Source organism: Pleurodeles waltl, chromosome 6 (genome assembly GCF_031143425.1).
Source record: "Pleurodeles waltl isolate 20211129_DDA chromosome 6, aPleWal1.hap1.20221129, whole genome shotgun sequence".
In the NCBI taxonomy this organism is placed as follows: Eukaryota; Metazoa; Chordata; class Amphibia; order Caudata; family Salamandridae; genus Pleurodeles; species Pleurodeles waltl.
In genome coordinates, this window is record NC_090445.1 from 83,933,266 (window position 1) to 83,952,790 (window position 19,525).

Genomic DNA, 19,525 nt, shown 5'->3' on the forward strand with positions numbered 1-19,525 from the left:
CAAAAAGAGGAGTTTAAGGTCTCATCCCCGCTGGTGTTATGATTGAAGTAGGTATGAAAACTACTTTATGTCGGCAGCAGGATTTGATCACAGAACTGGGAGAGATACTGCTCTTGAATGTGGCGCCTTACACCGCTCGGCCATTCCGGCAGTCTTCAGAACACAGCTCTGGAGGCTGACTGCCACCTCGCGAAACAGGGAGAGTTCACACTGTTCTCTACTGGACATTTAAGTATGTGCCCAGAGACAGGTTGAGATGACAGATGCATGTATGTACCAGAGTGAGCTCCAGAAAGACTGATGGGGACATAAGACTGGGGTAGAGCGAGAGATGGAGAAAGAGAAAGGTGCCTGTGTCGAATCAGCAGCAGAGAAAATGAAACAAAGGGGCCTCCTGGGATACCCACACACTACTTCCTCACAAAGAACACACAGAGGGTGTGTGAAATTAAATAGGCACAGCAGCCTGGCTAGCTCAGTTGGTAGAGCATGAGACTCTTAATCTCAGGGTTGTGGGTTCGAGTCCCACGTTGGGCGTGATGCTTTTTAAAGGCTTCTCCATTTTTGGGTTTAACATTAACTCTCACCTTTTTCAGATATTTCGCTGAGGCTTAAAACTACACACACACAGACACATCCTGCAGTTTGCCTCACGATTCCCACAGGACTCCATACAACGCAGCACTTCCCGCCCTGGGAGGCGCCACTGGGAGCGGTCCTAGGCCGAGCCTTTACTGCGCCCTTTCCTAGCCTGAGCCACCCGTGCTTACAGCGAGCTCGGAGTCCGCTCCGGTCCGTCCTGTCCCCCACCCCATCCTTTCAAAAAGAGGAGTTTAAAGTCTCATCCCCGCTGGTGTTATGATTAAAGTAGGTATGAAAACTACTTTATGTTGGCAGCGGGATTTGATCACGGGACTGGGGAAAATACTGCCCTTGAATGTGGCACCTTACACCGCTCGGCCATTCCGGCTGCCTCCGGAACACGGCACTGGAGGCTGACTGCCACCTCGCGAAACAGGGAGAGTTCACACTGTTCTCTACTGGACATTTAAGTATGTGCCCAGAGACAGGTTGAGAGGACAGATGCATGTATGTACCAGAGTGAGCTCCAGAGAGACTAATGGGGACATAAGACTGGGGTAGAGCGAGAGATGGAGAAAGAGAAAAGTGCCTGTGTTGAATCAGCAGCAGAGAAAATGAAACAAAGGGGCCTCCTGGGAAAACCACACACTACTTCCTCACAAAGAACACACAGAGGGTGTGTGAAATGACATAGGCACAGCAGTCTGGGTAGCTTAGTCGGTAAAGCATGGGACTCTTAATCTCAGGGTTGTGGGCTCGAGCCCCACGTTGGGCGCGATGCTTTTTAAAGGCTTTTCCATTTTCGGGTTTAACATTAACTCTCACCTTTTTCAGATATTTCGCTGAGACTTAAAACTACACACACACACATCCTGCAGTTTGCCTCACGATTCCCACAGGACTCCACACAACGCAGCACTTCCCTCCCTGGGAGGCGCGCTGGGAGCGGTCCTAGGCCGAGCCTTTCCTGCGCCCTTTCCTAGCCTGAGCCGCCCGTGCTTACAGCGAGCTCGGAGTCCGCTGCAGTCCGTCCTGTCCCCCCACATCCTTTCAAAAAGAGGAGTTTAAGGTCTCATCCCCCCTGTTGTTATCATTAAAGTAGGTATGAAAACTACTTTACGTCGGAAGCGCTATTTGATCACGGGACTGGGGAAGATAGTGCTCTTGAATGTGGCGCCTTACACCGCTCAGCCATTCCGGCAGCCTCCGAAACACGGCTCTGGAGGCTGACTGCCACCTCGCGAAACAGGGAGAGTTCACACTGTTCTCTACTGGACATTTAAGTATGTGCCCAGAGACAGGTTGAGAGGACAGATGCATGTATGTACCAGATTGAGCTCCAGAGAGACTGATGGGGACATAAGACTGGGGTAGAGCGAGAGATGGAGAAAGAGAAAGGTGCCTGTGTCGAGTCAGCAGCAGAAAAAAAATAAAACAAAGGGGCCTCCTGGGATAACCACACACTACTTCCTCACAAAGAACACACAGATGGTGTGTGAAATGACATAATCACAGCAGCCCGGCTAGCTCAGTCGGTAGAGCATGAGACTCTTAATCTCAGGGTTGTGGGTTTGAGCCCCACGTTGGGTGTTTTGCTTTTTAAAGGCTTCTCCATTTTCGACTTTAACATTAACTCTCACCTTTTTCAGATATTTCGCTGAGGCTTAAAACTACACACACACACACATCCTGCAATTTGCCTCATTATTCCCACAGGACTCCACACAATGCAGCACTTCCCGCCCTGGGAGGCGCCGCTGGGAGCGGTCCTAGGCCGAGCTTTTCCTGCGCCCTTTCCTAGCCTGAGCCGCCCGTGCTTACAGCGAGCTCAGAGTCCGCTCCGGTCCGTCCTGTCCACCCCCCATCTTTTCAAAAAGAGGAGTTTAAGGTATCATCCCCGCTGGTGTTATGATTAAAGTAGGTATGAAAACTACTTTATGTCAGCAGCGGTATTTGATCACAGGACTGGGGAAGATATTGCTCTTGAATGGGGCACCTTACACCTCTCAGCCATTCCGTCAGCCTCCTGAATACGGCTCTGGAGGCTGACTGCCACCTCGCGAAACAGAGAGAGTTCACACTGTTCTCTACTGGCCATTTAAGTATGTGCCCAGAGACAGGTTGAGAGGACAGATACATGTATGTACCAGATTGAGCTCCAGAGAGACTGATGGGGACATAAGACTGGGGTAGTGCGAGAGATGGAGAAAGAGAAAGGTGCCTGTGTCGAGTCAGCAGCAGAGAAAATGAAACAAAGGGGCCTCCTGGGATAACCACACACTACTTCCTCACAAAGAACACACAGAGGGTGTGTGAAATGATATAGGCACAGCAGCCTGGCTAGCTCAGTCGGTAGAGCATGAGACTCTTAATCTCAGGGTTGTGGGCTTGAGCCCCACGTGGGCTGTTATGCTTTTTAAAGGCTTCTCCATTTTTGGGTTTAACATTAACTCTCACCTTTTTCAGATATTTCGCTGAGGCTTAAAACTACACACACACACATCCTGCAGTTTGCCTCACAATTCCCACAGGACTCCACACAACGCAGCACTTCCCGCCCTGGGAGGCGCCGCTGGGAGCGGTCCTAGGCTGAGCCTTTCCTGCGCCCTTTCCTAGCCTGAGCCGCCCGTGCTTACAGCGAGCTCGAAGTACGCTCCGGTCCGTCCTGTCCCCCCCCCACATCCTTTCAAAAAGAGGAGTTTAAGGTCTCATCCCCGCTGGTGTTATGATTAAAGTAGGTATGAAAACTGCTTTATGTCGGCAGCAGGATTTGATCACAGGACTGGTCAAGATACTGCTCTTGAATGTGGCGCCTTACACCGCTCGGCCACTCCTGCAACCTCCAGAACACAGCTCTGGAGTCTGACTGCCACCTCGCGAAACAGGGAGAGTTCACACTGTTCTCTACTGGACATTTAAGTATGTACCCAGAGACAGGTTGAGATGACAGATGCATGTATGTACCAGAGTGAGCTCAAGAGAGACTGATGGGGACATAAGACTGGGGTAGAGCGAGAGATGGAGAAAGAGAAAGGTGCCTGTGTCAAATCAGCAGCAGAGAAAATGAAACAAAGGGGCCTCCTGAGATAACCACACACTACTTCCTCACAAAGAACACACAGAGGGTGTGTTAAATACCATAGGCAAAGCAGCCTGGCTAGCTCAGTCGGTAGAGCATGAGACTCTTAATGTCAGGGTTGTGGGTTCGAGCCCCATGTTGGGCGTGATGCATTTTAAAGGCTTCTCCATTTTCGGGTTTAACATTAACTCTCACCTTTTTCAGATATTTCGCTGAGGCTTAAAACTACACACACACACATCCTGCAGTTTGCCTCACGATTCCCACAGGACTCCACACAACGCAGCACTTCCTGCCCTGGGAGGTGCTGCTGGGAGCGGTCCTAGGCCGATCCTTTCCTGCGCTCTTTCCTAGCCTGAGCCGCCCGTGCTTACAGCGAGCTCAGAGTATGCTCCGGTCCGTCCTGTCCACCCCCCCCATCCTTTCAAAAAGAGGAGTTTAAGGTCTCATCCCCACTGGTGTTATGATTACAGTAGGTATGAAAACTACTTTATGTCGGCAGCGGGATTTGATCACAGGACTGGGCAAGATACTGCTCTTGAATGTGGAACATTACACCGCTCGGCCTTCCGGCAGCCTCCAGACTGCAGCTCTGGAGGCTGACTGCCACCTTGCGAAACAGGGAGAGTTCACACTGTTCTCTACTGGACATTTAAGTATGTGCCCAGAGACAGGTTGAGAGGACAGATGCATGTATGTACCAGAGTGAGCTCCAGAGAGACTGATGGGGACATAATACTGGGGTAGAGCGGGAGATGGAGAAAGAGAAAGGTGCCTGTGTCGAGTCAGCAGCAGAGAAAATGAAACAAAGGGGCCTCCTGGGATAACCACACACTACTTCCTTACAAAGAACACACAGAGGGTGTGTGAAATGCCATAGGCACAACAGTCTGGCTAGCTAAGTCGGTAGAGCATGAGACTCTTAATCTCAGGGTTGTGGGTTCGAGCCCCACGTTGGGTGTGATGCTTTTTAAAAGCTTCTCTATTTTAGGGTTGAACATTAACTCTCACCTTTTTCAGATATTTTGCTGAGGCTTAAAACTACACACACACACATCCTTCAGTTTGACTCACGATTCCCACAGGACTCCACACAACGCAGCACTTCCCGCCCTGGGAGGCGCCGCTGGGAGCGGTCCTAGGCCGAGCCTTTCCTGCGCCCTTTCCTAGCCTGAGCCGCCCGTGCTTACAGCGAGCTCGGAGTCCGCTCCGGTCTGTCCTGTCCCCCCCCATCCTTTCAAAAAGAGGAGTTTAAAGTCTCATCCCTGCTGGTGTTATGATTAAAGTAGGTATGAAAACTACTTTATGTCAGCAGCAGGATTTGACCACGGGACTGGGGAAGATACTGCTCTTGAACGTGGCGCCTTACACAGCTCAGCCATTCCGGCAGCCTCCGGAACACGGCTCTGGAGGCTGACTGCCACCTCGCGAAACAGGGAGAGTTCACACTGTTCTCTACTGGACATTTAAGCATGTGCCCAGAGACAGGTTGAAAGGACAGATGCATGTATGTACCAGAGTGAGCTCCCGAAAGACTGATGGGGACATAAGACTGGGGTAGAGCGAGAGATGGAGAAAGAGAAAGGTGCCTGTGTCGAGTCAGCAGCAGAGAAAATGAAACAAAGGGGCCTCCTGGGATAACCACACACTACTTCCTCACAAAGAACACACAGAGGGTGTGTGAAATGACATAAGCACAGCAGCCTGGCTAGCTCAGTTGGTAGAACATGAGACTCTTAATTTCAGGGTTGTGTGTTCGAGCCCCACGTTGGGCGTGATGCTTTTTAAAGGATTCTCCATTTTCGGGTTTAACATTAACTCTCACCTTTTTCAGATATTTTGCTGAGGGTTAAAACTACACACACACACACATCCTGCAGTTTGCCTCACGATTCCCACAGGACTCCACACAACGCAGCACTTCCCGCCCTGGGAGGCGCCGCTGGGAGCGGTCCTATGCCGAGCCTTTCCTTCGCCCTTTCCTAGCCTGAGCCTCCCGTGCTGATAGCGAGCTCGGAGTCCGCTCCGGTCCGTCCTGTCCCCCCCCATCATTCAAAAAGAGGAGTTTAAGCTCTCATCCCCGCTGGTGTTTTGATTAAAGTAGGTATGAAAACTACTTTATATTGGCAGCGGTATTTGATCACAGGACTGGGGAAGATACTGCTCTTGAAGGTGGCGCCTCACACCACTCGGCCATTCCGGCAGCTTCCGAAACACGGCTCTGGAGGCTGACTGCCACCTCGCGAAACAGGGAGAGTTCACACTGTTCTCTACTGGACATTTAAGTATGTGCCCAGAGACAGGTTGAGAGGACAGATGCATGTATGTACCAGAGTGAGCTCCAGTGAGACTGATGGGGAAATAAGAGTGGGGTAGAGCGAGAGATGGAGAAAGAGAAAGGTGCCTGTGTCGAGTCAGCAGCAGAGAAAATGAAACAAAGGGGGCTCCTGGGATAACCACACACTACTTCCTCACAAAGAACACACAGAGGGTGTGTGAAATGACATAGGCACAGCAACCTGGCTATCTCAGTCGGTAGAGCATGAGACCCTTAATCTCAGGGTTGTGGGTTCGAGCCCCATGTTGGGCATGATGCTTTTTAAAGGCTTCTCCCTTTTTGGGTTTAACATTAACTCTCACCTTTTTCAGATATTTCGCTGAGGCTTAAAAATACACAAACACACATCCTGCAGTTTGCCTCACGATTCCCACAGGACTCCACACAACGCAGCACTTCCCGCCCTGGGAGGCGCTGCTGGGAGCGGTCCTAGGCCGAGCCTGTCCTGCGCCCTTTCCTAGCCTGAGCCGCCCGTGCTTACAGCGAGCTCGGAGTCGGCTCCGGTCCGTCCTGTCCCCCCCATCCTTTCAAAAAGAGGAGTTTAAGGTCTCATCCCCGCTGGTGTTATGAATAAAGTAGGTATGAAAACTACTTTATGTCAGCAGCAGGATTTGACCACAGGACTGGGGAAGATACTGCTCTTGAATGTGGCGCCTTACACCGCTCGGCCATTCCGGCAGCTTCCAAATACGGCACCGGAGGCTGACTGCCACCTCGCGAAACAGGGGGAGTTCACACTGTTCTCTTCTGGACATTTAAGTATGTGCCCAGAGACAGGTTGAGAAGACAGATGCATGTATGTACCACAGTGAGCTCCAGAGAGACTGAAGGGGACATAAGACTGGAGTAGAGCGAGAGATGGAGAAAGAGAAAGGTGCCTGGGTCGAGTCAGCAGCAGAGAAAATGAAACAAAGGGGCCTCCTGGGATAACCACACACTACTTCCTCACAAAAAACACACAGAGGGTGTGCGAAATGACATAGGCACAGCAGCCCGGCTAGCTCAGTCGGTAGAGCATGAGACTGTTAATCTCAGGGTCGTGGGTTCGAGCCCCACGTTGGGAGTGATGCTTTTTTAAAGCTTCTCCAATTTCGGGTTTAAGATTAACTCTCACCTTTTTCAGATATTTCGCTGAGGCTTAAAAATACACAAACACACATCCTGCAGTTTGCCTCACGATTCCCACAGTACTCCACACAACGCAGCACTTCCCGCCCTGGGAGGCGCCGCTGGGAGCGGTCCTAGGCCGAGCCTTTCCTGCGCCCTTTCCTAGCCTGAGCCGCCCGTGCTTATAGCGAGCTCGGAGTCCGCTCCGGTCCGTCCTGTCCCCCCCCATCCTTAAAAAAAGAGGAGTTTAAGGTCTCATCCCCGCTGGTGTTATGATTAAAGTAGGTATGAAAACTTCTTTGTCAGCAGCGGGATTTGACCACAGGACTGGGGAAGATACTGCTCTTGAATGTGGCGCCTTACACCACGCGACCATTCCGGCAGCCTCCGGACACAGCTCTGGAGGCTGACTGCCACCTCGCGAAACAGGGAGAGTTCACACTGTTCTCTACTGGACATTTAAGTATGTGCCCAGAGACAGGTTGAGAGGACAGATGCATTTATTCACCAGAGTGAGCTCCAGAGAGAATGAAGGGACATAAGATTGGGGTAGAGCGAGAGATGGAGAAAGAAAGGTGCCTGTGTCGAGTCAGCAGCAGAGAAAATGAAACAAAGGGGCCTCCTGGGATAACCACACACTACTTCCTCACAAAGAACACACAGAGGGTGTGTGAAATGACATAAGCACAGCAGGCTGGCTAGCTCAGTTGGTAGAACATGAGACTCTTAATTTCAGGGTTGTGGGTTCGAGCCCCACGTTGGGCGTGATGCTTTTTAAAGGCTTCTCCATTTTCGGGTTTAACATTAACTGTCACCTTTTTCAGATATTTCGCTGAGGCTTAAAAATACACAAACACACATCCTGCAGTTTGCCTCACGATTCCCACAGGACTCCAAACAACGCAGCACTTCCCGCCCTGGGAGGCGCCCCTGGGAGCGGTCCTAGGCCGAGCCTTTCCTGCGCCCTTTCCTAGCCTGAGCCGCCCGTGCTTACAGCGAGCTCGGAGTCCGCTCCGGTACGTCCTGTCCCACCCCATCCTTTCAAAAAGAGGAGTTTAAGGTCTCATCCCCGCTGGTGTTATGATTAAAGTAGGTATGAAAACTACTATATGTCAGCAGCGGGATTTGACCACGGGACTGGGGAAGATACTGCTCTTGAATGTGGCGCCTTACACCGCTCGGCCATTCCGGCAGCTTCCAAATACGGCCCTGGAGGCTGACTGCCACCTCGCGAAACAGGGAGAGTTCACACTGTTCTCTACTGGACATTTAAGCATGTGCCCAGAGACAGGTTGAAAGGACAGATGCATGTATGTACCAGAGTGAGCTCCAGAGAGACTGATGGGGAGATAAGACTGGGGTAGAGCGAGAGATGGAGAAAGAGAAAGGTGCCTGTGTCGAGTCAGCAGCAGAGAAAATGAAACAAAGGGGCCTCCTGGGATAACCACACACTACTTCCTCACAAAGAACACACAGAGGGTGTGTGAAATGACATAGGCACAGCAGCCCGGCTAGCTCAGTCGGTAAAGCATGAGACTCTTAATCTCAGGGTCGTGGGTTCGAGCCCCACGGGGGGGGTGATGCTTTTTAAAGGCTTCTCCATTTTCGGGTTTAACATTAACTCTCACCTTTTTCAGATATTTCGCTGAGACTTAAAACTACACACACACACACATCCTGCAGTTTGCCTCACGATTCCCACAGAACTCCACACAACGCACCACTTCCCGCCCTGTGAGGCGCCGCTGGGAGTGGTCCTAGGCCGAGCCTTTCCTGCGCCCTTTCCTAGCCTGAGCCGCCCGTGCTTACAGCGAGCTCGGAGTCCGCTCCGGTCCGTCCTGTCCCCCCCCATCCTTTCAAAAAGAGGAGTTTAAGGTCTCATCCGCCCTGGTGTTATGATTGAAGTAGGTATGAAAACTACTTTATGTCAGCAGCGGGATTTGACCACGGGACTGGGGAAGATACTGCTCTAGAAGGTGGCACCTTACACCGCTCGGCCATTCCGGCAGCCTCCGGGACACCGCTCTGGAGGCTGACTGCCACCTCGCGACACAGGGAGAGTTCCCACTGTTCTCTACTGGACATTTAAGTATATGCCCAGAGACAGGTTGAGAGGACAGATGCATGTATGTACCAGAGTGAGCTCCAGAGAGACTGATGGGGACATAAGACTGGGGTAGAGCGAGAGATGGAGAAAGAGAAAGGTGCCTGTGTCGAGTCAGCAGCAGAGAAAATGAAACAAAGGGGCCTCCTGGGATAACCACACACTACTTCCTCAGAAAGAACACACAGAGGGTGTGTGAAATGATATAGGCACAGCAGCCCGCCTAGCTCAGTCGGTAGAGCATGAGACTCTTAATCTCAGGGTCGTGGGTTCGAGCCCCACGTTGGGAGTGATGCTTTTTAAAGGCTTTTCCATTTTCGGGTTTAACATAAACTCTCACTTTTTCAGATATTTTGCTGAGGCTTAAAACTACACACACACATACACATCCTGCAGTTTGCCTCACGATTCCCACAGGACTCCACACAACTCAGCACTTCCCACCCTGGGAGGCGCCGCTGGGAGCGGTCCTATGCGAGCCTTTCCTGCGCCCTTTCCTAGCCTGAGCCACCCGTGCTTACAGCGAGCTCGGAGTCCGCTCCGGTCCGTCCTGTCCCCACCCATCCTTTCAAAAAGAGGAGATTAAAGTCTTATCCCCGCTGGTGTTATGATTAAAGTAGGTATGAAAACTACTTTATGACAGCATCGGGATTTGATCACAGGACTGGGGAATATACTGCTCTTAAATGTGGTGCCTTACACCGCTCGGCCATTCCAGCGACCTACGGAACATGGCTTTGGAGGCTGACTGCCACCTCGCGACACAGGGAGAGTTCACACTGTTCTCTACTGGACATTTAAGTACTTGCCCAGAGACAGGTTGAGAGGACAGATGCATGTATGTACCAGAGTGAGCTCCAGAGAGACTGATGGGGACATAAGACTGGGGTAGAGCTAGAGATGGAGAAAGAGAAAGGTGCCTGTGTCGAGTCAGCAGCAGAGAAAATGAAACAAAGGGGCCTCCTGGGATAACCACACACTACTTCCTCGTAAAGAACACACAGAGGGTGTGTGAAATGACAGAGGCACAGCATCCTGGCTAGCTCAGTCGGTAGAGCATGAGACTCTTAATCTCAGGGTTGTGGGATTGAGACCCACGTTGGGCGTGATGGTCTTTAAAGGCTTCTCCATTTTCGGGTTGAACATTAACTCTCACCTTTTTCCGATATTTTGCTGAGGCTTAAAACTACACACACACACATCCTGCAGTTTGCCTCACGATTCCCACAGGACTCCACACAACGCAGCACTTCCCGCCCTGGGTGGCGCCGCTGGGAGCGGTCCTAGGCCGAGCCTTTCCTGCGCCCTTTCCTAGCCTGAGCCGCCCGTGCTTACAGCGAGCTCGGAGTCCGCTCCGGTTCGTCCTGTCCCCCCCCATCCTTTCAAAAAGAGGAGTTTAAAGTCTCATCCCCGCTGGTGTTATGATTAAAGTAGGTATGAAAACTACTTTATGTCAGCATCAGGATTTGACCACGGGACTGGGGAAGATACTGCTCTTGAATGTGGCGCCTTACACCGCTCGGCCATTCCGGCAGCATGCAGAACACAGCTCTGGAGGCTGACTGCCACCTCGCGACACAGGGATAGTTCACACTGTTCTCTACTGGACATTTAAGTATGTGCCCAGAGACAGGTTGAGAGGACAGATGCATGTATGTACCAGAGTGAGCTCCAGAGAGACTGATGGGGACAAAAGACTGGGGTAGAGCGAGAGACGGAGAAAGAGAAAGGTGCCTGTGTCGAGTCAGCAGCAAAGACAATGAAACAAAGGGGCCTCCTGGGATAACCACACACTACTTCCTCACAAAGAACACACAGAGGGTGTGTGAAATAACATAGGCACTTCAGCCCGGCTGGCTCAGTCGGTAGAGCATGAGACTCTTAATCTCAGGGTCGTGGGTTCGAGCCCCACATTGGGTGTGATGCTTTTTAATGGCTTCTCCATTTTCGGGTTTAACATTAACTCTCACCTTTTTCAGATATTTTGCTGAGACTTAAAACTACAGACACACACACATCCTGCAGTTTGCCTCACGATTCCCACAGGACTCCACACAACGCAGCACTTCCCGCCCTGGGAGGCGTCGCTGGGAGTGGTCCTAGGCCGAGCCTTTCCTGCGCCCTTTCCTAGCCTGGGCCGCCCGTGCTTACAGCGAGCTCGGAGTCCGCTCCGGTCCGTCCTGTCCCCCCCCATTCTTTCAAAAAGAGGAGTTTAAGGTCTCATCCCCCCTGGTGTTATGATTAAAGTAGGTATGAAAACTACTTAATGTCAGCAGCGGGATTTGACCACAGAACTGGGGAAGATACTGCCCTTGAATGTGGCACCTTACACCGCTCGGCCATTCCGGCAGCCTCCAGAACACGGCTCTGGAGGCTGACTGCCACCTCGCGACACAGGGAGAGTTCACACTGTTCTCTACTGGACATTTAAGTATATGCCCAGAGACAGGTTGAGAGGACAGATGCATGTATGTACCACAGTGAGCTCCAGAGAGACTGATGGGGACATAAGACTGGAGTAGAGCGAGAGATGGAGAAAGAGAAAGGTGCCTGGGTCGAGTCAGCAGCAGAGAAAATGAAACAAAGGGGCCTCCTGGGATAACCACACACTACTTCCTCACAAAGAACACACAGAGGGTGTGTGAAATGATATAGGCACAGCAGCCTGCCTAGCTCAGTCGGTAGAGCATGAGACTCTTAATCTCAGGGTCGTGGGTTCGAGCCCCACCTTGGGTGTGATGCTTTTTAAAGGCTTCTCCTTTTTCGGGTTTAACATAAACTCTCACCTTTTTCAGATATTTCGCTGAGGCTTAAAAATACACAAACACACATCCTGCAGTTTGCCTCACGATTCCCACAGGACTCCACACAACGCAGCACTTCCCGTCCTGGGAGGCGCCGCTGGGAGCGGTCCTAGGCCAAGCCTTTCCTGCGCCCTTTCCTAGCTTGAGCCGCCCGTGCTTACAGCGAGCTCGGAGTCCGCTCCGGTCCGTCCTGTCCCCCCCATCCTTTAAAAAAGAGGAGTTTAAGGTCTCATCCCCGCTGGTGTTATGATTAAAGTAGGTATGAAAACTACTTTGTCAGCAGCGGGATTTGACCACAGGACTGGGGAAGATACTGCTCTTGAATGTGGCACCTTACACCGCTCAACCATTCCGGCAGCCTCCGGAGACAACTCTGGAGGCTGACTGCCACCTCGCGACACAGGGAGAGTTCACACTGTTCTCTACTGGACATTTAAGTATATGCCCAGAGACAGGTTGAGAGGACAGATGCATGTATGTACCACAGTGAGCTCCAGAGAGACTGATGGGGACATAAGACTGGAGTAGAGCGAGAGATGGAGAAAGAGAAAGGTGCCTGGGTCGAGTCAGCAGCAGAGAAAATGAAACAAAGGGGCCTCCTAGGATAACCACACACTACTTCCTCACAAAGAACACACAGAGGGTGTGTGAAATGATATAGGCACAGCAGCCCGCCTAGCTCAGTTGGTAGAGCATGAGACTCTTAATCTCAGGGTCGTGGGTTCGAGCCCCACGTTGGGTGTGATGCTTTTTAAGGGCTTCTCCATTTTCGGGTTTAACATAAACTCTCACCTTTTTCAGATATTTCGCTGAGGCTTAAAAATACACAAACACACATCCTGCAGTTTGCCTCACGATTCCCACAGGACTCCACACAACGCAGCACTTCCCGTCCTGGGAGGCGCCGCTGGGAGCGGTCCTAGGCCAAGCCTTTCCTGCGCCCCTTCCTAGCTTGAGCCGCCCGTGCTTACAGCGAGCTCGGAGTCCGCTCCGGTCCGTCCTGTCCCCCCCCATCCTTTAAAAAAGAGGAGTTTAAGGTCTCATCCCCGCTGGTGTTATGATTAAAGTAGGTATGAAAACTACTTTGTCAGCAGCGGGATTTGACCACAGGACTGGGGAAGATACTGTCTTGAATGTGGCGCCTTACACCGCTCAACCATTCCGGCAGCCTCCGGACACAACTCTAGAGGCTGACTGCCACCTCGCGAAACAGGGAGAGTTCACACTGTTCTCTACTGGACATTTAAGAATGTGCCCAGAGACAGGTTGAGAGGACAGATGCATGTATGTACCAGAGTGAGCTCCAGAGAGACTGATGGGGACATAAGACTGGGGTAGAACGAGAGACGGAGAAAGAGAAAGGTGCCTGTGTCGAGTCAGCAGCAAAGACAATGAAACAAAGGGGCCTCCTGGGATAACCACACACTACTTCCTCACAAAGAACACACAGAGGGTGTGTGAAATAACATAGGCACGTCAGCCTGGCTAGCTCAGTTGGTAGAGCATGAGACTCTTAATCTCAGGGTCGTGGGTTCGAGCCCCACGTTGGGTGTGATGCTTTTTAAAGGCTTCTCCATTTTAGGGTTTAACATTAACTCTCACCTTTTTCAGATATTTCGCTGAGACTTAAAACTGCACACACACACACATCCTGCAGTTTGCCTCACGATTCCCACAGGACTCCACACAACGCAGCACTTCCCGCCCTGGGAGGCGCCGCTGGGAGTGGTCCTAGGCCGAGCCTTTCCTGCGCCCTTTCCTAGCCTGGGCCGCCCGTGCTTACAGCGAGCTCGGAGTCAGCTCCGGTCCGTCCTGTCCCCCCCCATCCTTTCAAAAAGAGGAGTTTAAGGTCTCATTCCCCCTGGTGTTATGATTAAAGTAGGTATGAAAACTAATGTCAGCAGCGGGATTTGACCACAGGACTGGGGAAAATACTGCCCTTGAATGTGGCCCCTTAGTCCGCTCGGCCATTCCGGCAGCCTCCGGAACACGGCTCTGGAGGCTGACTGCCAACTCGCGACACAGGGAGAGTTCACACTGTTCTCTACTGGACATTTAAGTATATGCCCAGAGACAGGTTGAGAGGACAGATGCATGTATGTACCACAGTGAGCTCCAGAGAGACTGATGGGGACATAAGACTGGAGAAGAGCGAGAGATGGAGAAAGAGAAAGGTGCCTGGGTCGAGTCAGCAGCAGAGAAAATGAAACAAAGGGGCCTCCTGGGATAACCACACACTACTTCCTCACAAAGAACACACAGAGGGTGTGTGAAATGATATAGGCACAGCAGCCCGCCTAGCTCAGTCGGTAAAGCATGAGACTCTTAATCTCAGGGTCGTGGGTTCGAGCCCCACGTTGGGTGTGATGCTTTTTAAAGGCTTCTCCATTTTCGGGTTTAACATAAACTCTCACCTTTTTCAGATATTTCGCTGAGGCTTAAAAATACACAAACACACATCCTGCAGTTTGCCTCACGATTCCCACAGGACTCCACACAACGCAGCACTTCCCGTCCTGGGAGGCGCCGCTGGGAGCGGTCCTAGGCCAAGCCTTTCCTGCGCCCTTTCCTACCTTGAGCCGCCCGTGCTTACAGCGAGCTCGGAGTCCGCTCCGGTCCGTCCTGTCCCCCCAATCCTTTAAAAAAGAGGAGTTTAAGGTCTCATCCCCGCTGGTGTTATGATTAAAGTAGGTATGAAAACTACTTTGTCAGCAGCGGGATTTGACCACAGGACTGCGGAAGATACTGCTCTTGAATGTGGTGCCTTACACCGCTCGACCATTCCGGCAGCCTCCAGACACAACTCTGGAGGCTGACTGCCACCTCGCGACACAGGGAGAGTTCACACTGTTCTCTACTGGACATTTAAGTATATGCCCAGAGACAGGTTGAGAGGACAGATGCATGTATGTACCACAGTGAGCTCCAGAGAGACTGATGGGGACATAAGACTGGAGTAGAGCGAGAGATGGAGAAAGAGAAAGGTGCCTGGGTCGAGTCAGCAGCAGAGAAAATGAAACAAAGGGGCCTCCTGGGATAACCACACACTTCTTCCTCACAAAGAACACACAGAGGGTGTGTGAAATGATACAGGTACAGCAGTCCGCCTAGCTCAGTCGGTAGAGCATGAGACTCTTAATCTCAGGGTCGTGGGTTCGAGCCCCACGTTGGGTGTGATGCTTTTTAAAGGCTTCTCCATTTTCGGGTTTAACATAAACTCTCACCTTTTTCAGATATTTCGCTGCGGCTTAAAACTACACACACACACACACATCCTGCAGTTTGCCTCACGATTCCCACAGGACTCCACACAACGCAGCACTTCCCGCCAGGGTGGCGCCGCTGGGAGCGGTCCTAGGCCGAGCCTTTCCTGCGCCCTTTCATAGCCTGAGCCGCAGGTGCTTACAGCGAGCTCGGAGTCCGCTCCGGTCCGTCCTCTCCCCCCCCCATCCTTTCAAAAAGAGGAGTTTAAAGTCTCATCCCCGCTGGTGTTATGATTAAAGTAGGTATGAAAACTACTTTATGTCAGCAGCGGGATTTGACCACGGGACTGGGGGAGATACTGCTCTTGAATGTGGCACCTTACACCGCTCTGCCATTCCGGCAGCCTGCGGAACACGGCTCTGGAGGCTGACTGCCACCTCGCGACACAGGGAGAGTTCACACTGTTCTCTACTGGACATTTAAGTATGTGCCCAGAGACAGGTTGAGAGGACAGATGCATGTATGTACCAGAGTGAGCTCCCGAGAGACTGATGGGGACATAAGACTGGGGTAGAGCGAGAGATGGAGAAAGAGAAAGGTGCCTGTGTCGAGTCAGCAGCAAAGAAAATGAAACAAAGGGGCCTCCTGGGATAACCACACACTACTTCCTCACAAAGAACACACAGAGGGTGTGTGAAACGACATAGGCACGTCAGCCCGGCTAGCTCAGTCGGTAGAGCATGAGACTCTTAATCTCAGGGTCGTGGGTTCGAGCCCCACGTTGGGTGTGATGCTTTTTAAAGGCTTCTCCATTTTCGGGTTGAACATTAACTCTCACCTTTTTCAGATATTTTTCTGAGGCTTAAAACTATACACACACACATCCTGCAGTTTGCCTCACGATTCCAACAGGACTCCACACAACGCAGCACTTCCCGCCCTGGTTGGCGCCGCTGGGAGCGGTCCTAGGCCGAGCATTTCCTGCGCCCTTTCCTAGCCTGGGCTGCCCGTGCTTACAGCGAGCTCGGAGTCCGCTCCGGTCCATCCTGTCCCCCCCCATCCTTTCAAAAAGAGAAGTTTAAAGTCTCATCCCCGCTGGTGTTATGATTAAAGTAGGTATGAAAAGTACTTTGTCAGCAGCGGGATTTGACCACGGGACTGGGGAAGATACTGCTCTTGAATGTGGCACCTTACACTGCTCGGCCATTACGGCAGCCTGCGGAACACGGCTCTGGAGGCTGACTGCCACCTCGCGACACAGGGAGAGTTCACACTGTTCTCTACTGGACATTTAAGTATGTGCCCAGAGACAGGTTGAGAGGACAGATGCATGTATGTACCAGAGTGAGCTCCAGAGAGACTGATGGGGACATAAGACTGTGGTAGAGCGAGAGATGGAGAAAGAGAAAGGTGCCTGTGTCGAGTCAGCAGCAAAGAAAATGAAACAAAGGGGCCTCCTGGGATAACCACACACTACTTCCTCACAAAGAACACACAGAGGGTGTGTGAAATGACATAGGCACGTCAGCCCGGCTAGCTCAGTCGGTAGAGCATGAGACTCTTAATCTCAGCGTCGTGGGTTCGAGCCCCACGTTGGGTGTGATGCTTTTTAAAGGCTTCTCCATTTTCGGTTTTAACATTAACTCTCACCTTTTTCAGATATTTCGCTGAGAATTAAAACTACACACACACACACACACACATCCTGCAGTTTGCCTCACGATTCCCACAGGACTCCACACAACGCAGCACTTCCCGCCCTGGGAGGCGCCGCTGGGAGTGGTCCTAGGCCGAGCCTTTCCTGCGCCCTTTCCTAGCCTGAGCCGCCCGTGCTTACAGCGAGCTCGGAGTCCGCTCCGGTCCGTCCTGTCCCCCCGTCATCCTTTCAAAAAGAGGAGTTTAAGGTCTCATCCCCCCTGGTGTTATGATTAAAGTAGGAATGAAAGCTACTTTATGTCAGCAGTGGGATTTGACCATGGGACTAGGGAAGATACTGCTCTTGAATGTGGCGCCTTACACCGCTTGGCCATTCCGGCAGCCTCCAGAACACGGCTCTGGAGGCTGACTGCCACCTCGCGACACAGGGAGAGTTCACACTGTTGTCGACTGGACATTTAAGTATATCCCCAGAGACAGGTTGAGAGGACAGATGCATGTATGTACCACAGTGAGCTCCAGAGAGACTGATGGGGACATAAGACTGGAGTAGAGCGAGAGATGGAGAAAGAGAAAGGTGCCTGTGTTGAGTCAGCAGCAGAGAAAATGAAACAAAGGGCCTCCATGGGATAACCACACACTACTTCCTCACAAAGCACACACAGAGGGTGTGTGAAATGACATAGACACAGCAGCCCGGCTAGCTCAGTCGGTAGCGCATGAGACTCTTAATCTCAGGTTCGTGGGTTCGAGCCCCACGTTGGGCGTGATGCTTTTTAAAGGCTTCTCCTTTTTCGGGTTTAACATTAACTCTCACCTTTTTAAGATATTTTTCTGAGGCTTAAAACTACACACACACACATCCTGCAGTTTGCCTCACGATTCCCACAGGACTCAACACAACGCAGCACTTCCGGCCCTGGGTGGCGCCGCTGGGAGCGGTCCTAGGCCGAGCCTTTCCTGCGCCCTTTCCTAGCCTGAGCCGCCCATGCTTACAGCGAGCTCGGAGTCCGCTCCGGTCCGTCCTGTCCCCCCCCATCCTTTCAAAAAGAGGAGTTTAAAGTCTCATCCCCGCTGGTGTTATGATTAAAGTAGGTATGAAAACTACTTTATGTCAGCAGCAGGATTTGACCATGGGACTGGGGAAGATACTGCTCTTGAATGGGGCACCTTACACCGCTCGGCCATTACGGCAGCCTGTGGAACACGTCTCTGGAGGCTGACTGCCACCTCGCGACACAGGGAGAGTTCACACTGTTCTCTACTGGACAATTAAGTATGTGCCCAGAGACAGGTTGAGAGGACAGATGCATGTATGTACCAGAGTGAGCTCCAGAGAGACTGATGGGGACATAAGATTGTGGTAGAGCGAGAGATGGAGAAAGAGAAAGGTGCCTGTGTCGAGTCAGCAGCAAAGAAAATGAAACAAAGGGGCCTCCTGGGATAACCACACACTACTTTCTCACAAAGAACACACAGAGGGTGTGTGAAATGACATAGGCACGTCAGCCTGGCTAGCTCAGTCGGTAGAGCATGACACTCTTAATCTCAGGGTCGTGGGTTTGAGCCCCATGTTGGGTGTGATGCTTTTTAAAGGCTTCTCCATTTTCGGGTTTAACATTAACTCTCACCTTTTTCAGATATTTCGCTGAGAATTAAAACTACACACACACACACACACATCCTGCAGTTTGCCTCACGATTCCCACAGGACTCCACACAACGCAGCCCTTCCCCCCCTGGGAGGCGCCGCTGGGAGTGGTCCTAGGCCGATCCTTTCCTGCGCCCTTTCCTAGCCTGAGCCGCCCGTGCTTACAGCGAGCTCGGAGTCCTCTCCGGTCCGTCCTGTCCCCCCCCCCATCCTTTCAAAAAGAGGAGTTTAAGGTCTCATCCCCCCTGGTGTTATGATGAAAGTAGGTATGAAAGCTACTTTATGTCAGCAGCGGGATTTGACCACGGGACTAGGGAAGATACTGCTCTTGAATGTGGCGCCTTACACCGCTCGGCCATTCCGGCAGCCTCCGGAACACGGCTCTGGAGGCTGACTGCCACCTCGCGACACAGGGAGAGTTCACACTGTTCTCTACTGGACATTTAAGTATATCCCCAGAGACAGGTTGAGAGGACAGATGCATGTATGTACCACAGTGAGCTCCAGAGAGACTGATGGGGACATAAGACTGGAGTAGAGCGAGAGATGGAGAAAGAGAAAGGTGCCTGTGTCGAGTCAGCAGCAGAGAAAATGAAACAAAGGGGCCTCCTGGGATAACCACACACTACTTCCTCACAAAGCACACACAGAGGGTGTGTGAAATGACATAGACATAGCAGCCCAGCTAGCTCAGTTGGTAGCGCATAAGACTCTTAATCTCAGGGTCGTGGGCTCGAGCCCCACGTTGGGCGTGATGCTTTTTAAAGGCTTCTCCATTTTCAGGTTTAACATTAACTCCCACCTTTTTCAGATATTTCGCTGAGGCTTAAAACTACACACACACACACACACATCCTGCAGTTTACCTCACGATTCCCACAGGACTCCACACAACGCAGCACTTCCCACCCTGGGAGGCGCCGCTGGGAGCGGTCCTAGGCCAAGCCTTTCCTGCGCCCTTTCCTAGCCTGAGCTGCATGTGCTTACAGCGAGCTCGGAG

General features: G+C 51.9%; 4 non-coding genes across 4 annotated transcripts; all 4 read left to right on the forward strand.

Moving 5' to 3' along the window:
• The first annotated feature begins 464 nt into the window (after positions 1 to 464).
• Positions 465 to 537, forward strand: TRNAK-CUU (transfer RNA lysine (anticodon CUU)). Its single transcript has one exon. It is a non-coding gene; the product is annotated as a tRNA-Lys (tRNA).
• Positions 538 to 6,990: 6,453 nt separating this feature from the next.
• On the forward strand, positions 6,991 to 7,063 carry TRNAN-GUU (transfer RNA asparagine (anticodon GUU)). The gene has a single exon. It is a non-coding gene; the product is annotated as a tRNA-Asn (tRNA).
• A 6,430-nt stretch (positions 7,064 to 13,493) lies between these two features.
• Positions 13,494 to 13,566, forward strand: TRNAK-CUU (transfer RNA lysine (anticodon CUU)). Its single transcript has one exon. It is a non-coding gene; the product is annotated as a tRNA-Lys (tRNA).
• Positions 13,567 to 15,933: 2,367 nt separating this feature from the next.
• On the forward strand, positions 15,934 to 16,006 carry TRNAK-CUU (transfer RNA lysine (anticodon CUU)). The gene has a single exon. It is a non-coding gene; the product is annotated as a tRNA-Lys (tRNA).
• The last annotated feature ends 3,519 nt before the right edge of the window (positions 16,007 to 19,525 follow it).